Genomic DNA, 5,784 nt, shown 5'->3' with positions numbered 1-5,784 from the left:
ACTCCCATCGAACCAACGCCATACCATTCCTGCCATCCTCCTTGCTCCATAGAAACCTTCTCTGCAAGGAAATTAATTTCTCCGCAACCGCCTTCGGCATCTTATACAAACTCAAGTAATACACCGGCAAGCTATTCAACACTGATTTAATAAGCACCAACTTTCCGGCTTTGTTTAGCACCTTAGGTTTCCAGAGGCTTAGTTTCTCTTTCACTTTGTCAATTATAGGCTTCCAGGTCTTGACCAACTTTGGATTAGCACCCAAGGGAACTCCAAGGTATCTAACTGGGAGGATACCTTCCTTACAACCCCACAAGCTGCACATACGTTATTATTATTAAAGTTTTAGAGACTAAAATAATGAATAATGCTACACATCCAAGTTTTTTTTTATTAACCAAATTCAATTAAATTGGTCTAATATAATAAAAATCAGTTATAGCTAGCATTATTCTAAATCTTATTGTGTAATTTGATTAAATTTGGATCATAAAAAAAAATTAGATGTACAGCATTACTCTTAAAACAATGTTACTAGTTGTAGAATTGTTAGTAGAAAGTGGATTTGTTATTCTCATGCTAATATGACATACTCCAACACTTATTCTTTAAAAAATATATATTATTAGATTAATCAAATAATTATTAAACTTAATTATTTACTTATATTTTTAATTTAATATATTTCCTTAAATGACTCTATTATTATTATTATTATTATTATTATTATTATTATTATTATTATCTCAATATTTTTAATTATGATAAAATCCTTAGTGGCAACACAATATGAAACTTGTCTTACTATTGTCACTTTGTCAGTTACAAAACTATTTATATACCATTTAACCAATTTTAGTTTTATACAAAACTTGTCAAACAAATTACCCTTGTTTTTTTCTCATCATGTATTGTATCAATTTCAAGCTAATTTTGCTTGTTTTTTTCTCATCATGTATTGTATCAATTTCAAGCTAATTTTGCTTTTCTTCAAACATTGTATTGAGTCTCTATCCATTGTATCTACACTTGTAACATTAACAAAATGCATGGAAAATAGGGTAATTTATATATCTCTATCAATACTTCATTTTGTGTAAATATATTTATCTTTAATTTTGGGCGCTATACCTAAAATAAATGAATTCGACATATTTTTTGTTCTTAATATTTTATTTCACTTGCAAATGTTATATTAACGTTAAAATAAGATTTCATAAAAGTTAACTCATTGACCGATAAATAGTTGATTTTATAGATGGACTCATATAATGTCGAATTTTATGGTACCTCTTAGGGGAAAAAAAAAAGGAGGCACCACCATACACTTTGTTGTGGATCATGGTGGATGCCAAACCACGCCTTAGAATTAGCCGTTAACCACTTTTGTCTTTTGTGATGAAACACCAAGCTCTTTCAAGTTCGCCATAAACAGAAAAGGAAAAAAGAAACACTTGACAACAAGAGTCCACTCTTCATTAATAATCTCTTGTTGCAAATTAAACAATATTTGCATTGCATTAAGAGCGGCATCTTTACACTTTTTCAACCAATAATCGTCCCCGGCTCTTACAAAACACACACACGGTAGCCATGCTATAATTATTTTGATTATATAGCTGCAAAGTAACAATCACAAATGCATCATATATTGTTTCAAAAACCAATTCATAAAACAAGTTGTTAGTTTGCTGTTGTTTATTAGGCTAATGAAATAAATCATAAAATAGAATGAAGGCATGGCCAACATGTAATATAATTAACCATAAATAAGTACCTTAATCCACGCTTGTGAATTTGTTGAGTAATTCTTCAATGCCTCAATAATAATAAGCCTTAGGTTGGTCCTTTAATTGGACAAGATTCTTCTTTTTCCAATAATCGATCATAGGTCTTGAAAATTCTTCTTTATCCTCACATATCCACAATCTATTCTTTGTCCTTGTTATAGCAACATGTAATTGCTTAAGTTCAGAGCACAAAACATTGTGCTTAGTTTCATCAAAACTTGCACAAAATACATGCTTTTCCTTCGTGTATTGGTATACAACTCTCCATTGTCTTTTCAAAGGAGAAGTTGATAAAAAGTTGTACAGTAATACATCCTAAAAAGAAATGCCAAAAAGGAACCAAATGAAAAAACTTATGAGCAAATATTCTCAGAGAATAATAAAACAGAAACATAATCAAATTAACATAAAGCAAATCAAATCAAGTTCTTTTAATGGCTACCTTGAATTGAAGCCCTTTGCACTCCAAAATGGTCAAAACAAGAGTTTTTTCCCCTACAAGAGGCAAGATTTCCTTTCGAGTTTCATCATCGCGGACCACAATCGCCTCGAATTCAAATTCTTATCATATCTATTTTTACCAAAAATTGTTCAATCCAATTTCCTAAAAAGGGGGATTCCCCAGTTATCAAACTGCTTTCAACCTTCAAAATATCCACAGAATGGGGGAAGAAATGGTAGAGAAGCTCAATGATACTTTGTGACAACTTAAGAACCTTGGCATTACTGTGAAAGTTCTCACTTAACAATTAACATGAACATATAAGAAATATGACCCTTCTCTTTATATTTCTCATCGTTCCAACTCTTTGACTCTAACAAAAACTTGTTGTAGAAGAGGGCCCTTACATCCTGGAACCTAAAATTGATCCCTCGTCCAATTGTCTGCGCCGTATCCCCACAGAAAACAAAACCTTCCTCTACATTCGGGCAGATACCTTCTTTGTAGGTCGCTTACAAAATCAGTAATATCAAACTCTCCCTTGCTCATCTTCATGTTCTCATAGTTTTCGAAGATATCATAGATCAAGTCCCTTTTTCGCACGCTCAAACTTGATCTTCTGTTTTTAGACAGATTGAGATAGTCCTTGCGGCTTATATTACCTGTCTTTGTTGCTTCGCTACCTTTGATATGCGTCATTATTTCAGTGAACACTTCATAAGAATCAAGGTGCTTGATTTTTTTTTATGAGATTTTCCGGGACTCATAGTAGTCCCTAAAATAATTTCCGTTCATCCTTACCATCGGAAGGACTGAAACGACGTCGCTTTGTATTTATACAAAAAAAATCCTAATCTCCAACACGACGTTGTTTTATATTTATTTAAAAAAAACATAATCTCCAATTACCTTCACCAATTCTCTTCTTCACCCTGTTCTTCTTCTTCTTCAAATTCACAATAACAACAACATCATCATCATTGCAAACAATAATTAAACTATCAAATTCATATTAATTTATGTAAACATCCGATAATCATGCTCAAGCCAATATCATAGCAGTGGCAACAATAAATATGCAACAACATCACATCGATCAACAACAAAAATTAAAACATAAGCAACAAAAAGAATAAATGGGGGAAGAAGAGGCAGAGCAGACCGGCTGAGAAGAAGAAAGAAGTAGGGCGCCGAAGCAGAGAAAAGTAGAAGCACATGCACGAGAGGAGGCGCCACGGTAGGCCAAAAAGTAAATTAACGAAAGAGCGCGACAGCGGCAAGAGAGTTAACGTCCGCAAAAGGTTTGCCTTCTGTACTTCTTTTCATCTTCCCTTATCTCTCTGTGAATTAATAAATTATTATTTTATTTCTTCTGAAAGAAAAAAAGAAAAGAAGAACTAGGGATGAATTGGAAAAGGAAAAGGAGAGCATGGAAGGAAAAGGAAAAATAATTGGGGAAGAAAAAGGAAGAAAAACTTTGGGGAAGGAGAAAGAGACCGTGGAAAGAAAAGAAAAAGGGAACTGGGAATGGGAAAGAGAAAGAGGAGCGTGGAAGGATTTGGGGAAGGGGAAGGAGAACTGAGAAAGGGTTGGGGAAGGGATAAGGGGGTGTGAAAGGAAAAGAGAGAAGGAAACTGGGAATGGGAAAGGGGAGCGTAGAAGAGGAAGGGAAAGAAGAAGTGAAAAAGGGTTGGATAAGAGGAAAGGTAAAAGGAAACCGGGGAAGGGGGTCGTATTTTTTTTTTAAATATAAAACGACGTCGTTTTAGTCATTTCTAATGGCAAGGATGGACGGAGATTATTTTAGGGACTACTATGAGTTTCGGAGAACAATTTCGAGGACGAAAAAATTATTTTAGGGACTACTATGAGTCCCGGAGAACAATTTCAGAGACGAATTTGAGTAATTATTAACTTTAAGAATCACTTTAAAGCTCGGGTGCAAGTTCAGTGACTTGCACTCGAGTCTCAAAGTGATCCCTGAAGTTAATAATTACTCAAATTCGTCCCTGAAATTGTTCTCTGGAACTCATAGTAGTCCCTAAAATAATTTCCGTCCATCCTTACCATCAGAAAGGACTGAAACGACGTCGTTTTGTATTTATACAAAAAAAATCCTAATCTCCAACACGACGTTGTTTTATATTTATTTAAAAAAAAACATCATCTCCAATTACCTTCGCCAATTCTCTTCTTCACCCTGTTCTTCTTCTTCTTCTTCTTCAAATCCACAGTAACAACAACAACATCATCATCATTGCAAACAATAATTAAACTATCAAATTCATATTAGTTTATGTAAACATTCGATAATCATGCTCAAGCCAATATTATAGCAGTGGCAACAATAAATATGCAACAACGTCACATCGATCAACAACAAAAATTAAAACATAAGCAACAAAAAGAATAAATGGGGGAAGAAGAGGCAGAGCAGACTGGCGGAGCAGAAGAAAGAAGCAGGCCGCCGGAGCAGAGAAAAGCAGAAGCACATGCACGAGAGGAGGCGCCACGGTGGGCCAAAAAGTAAACTAACGAAAGAGCGCGACAGCGGCAAGAGAGGTAACGTCCGCAAAAGGTTTGCCTTCTGTATTTCTTTTCATCTTCCATTATCTCTCTGTGAATTAATAAATTATTATTTTATTTCTTCTGAAAGAAAAAAAGAAAAGAAGAACTAGGGATGAATTGGGAAAGGAAAAGGAGAGCATGGAAGGAAAAGAAAAAATAATTGGGGAAGAAAAAGGAAGAAAAACTTTGGAGAAGGAGAAAGAGACCGTGGAAAGAAAAGAAAAAGGGTACTGGGAATGGGAAAGAGAAAGAGGAGCGTGGAAGGATTTGGGGAAGGGGAAGGAGAACTGAGAAAGGGTTGGGGAAGGGATAAGGGGGTGTGAAAGGAAAAGAGAGAAGGAAACTGGGAATGGGAAAGGGGAGCGTAGAAGAGGAAGGGAAAGAAGAAGTGAAAAAGGGTTGGATAAGAGGAAAGGAAAAAGGAAACCGAGAAGGGGGTTGTATTTTTTTTTTTAATATAAAACTACGTCGTTTTAGTCATTTCTAATGGTAAGGATGGACGGAGATTATTTTAGGGACTACTATGAGTGTCGGAGAACAATTTCGAGGACGAAAAAATTATTTTAGGGACTACTAGGAGTCCCGAAGAACAATTTCAGAGACGAATTTGAGTAATTATTAACTTTAAGGATCACTTTAAAGCTCGGATGCAAGTTCAGGGACCACTTTGAAATTTAACTCTAAGTCTCAAAGTGGTCCCTGAACTTGCACTCGAGTTTCAAGGTGATCCCTGAAGTTAATAATCACTCAAATTCGTCCCTAAAATTGTTCTCTGGGACTCATAGTAGTCCCTAAAATAATTTCCGTCCATCCTTACCATCAGAAGGACTGAAACGACGTCGTTTTGTATTTATAAAAAAAAAAATCCTAATCTCCAACACGACGCTGTTTTATATTTATTTAAAAAAAACATAATTACCTTCACCAATTCTCTTCTTCACCCTGTTCTTCTTCTTCTTCTTCAAATTCACAGTAATAACAACA

At 34.8% G+C, this 5,784-nt stretch overlaps 1 long non-coding RNA gene across 1 annotated transcript; it reads right to left on the bottom strand.

Annotated features, from left to right (window-relative positions):
- Positions 1–1,379: 1,379 nt before the first annotated feature.
- Positions 1,380–3,918, bottom strand: LOC112729183 (uncharacterized). Its single transcript, XR_003166388.2, has 3 exons — positions 2,233–3,918; positions 1,778–2,105; positions 1,380–1,619 (listed from the first exon to the last, which is right to left on the bottom strand). It is a non-coding gene; the product is annotated as an uncharacterized lncRNA (long non-coding RNA).
- Positions 3,919–5,784: the final 1,866 nt, after the last annotated feature.

The sequence above is a fragment of the Arachis hypogaea genome, chromosome 12, assembly GCF_003086295.3.
Source record: "Arachis hypogaea cultivar Tifrunner chromosome 12, arahy.Tifrunner.gnm2.J5K5, whole genome shotgun sequence".
NCBI classification, from domain to species: domain Eukaryota; kingdom Viridiplantae; phylum Streptophyta; class Magnoliopsida; order Fabales; family Fabaceae; genus Arachis; species Arachis hypogaea.
Note: the sequence above shows the minus strand (reverse complement) of the source record. Positions and strands in the feature narration are given on the sequence as shown.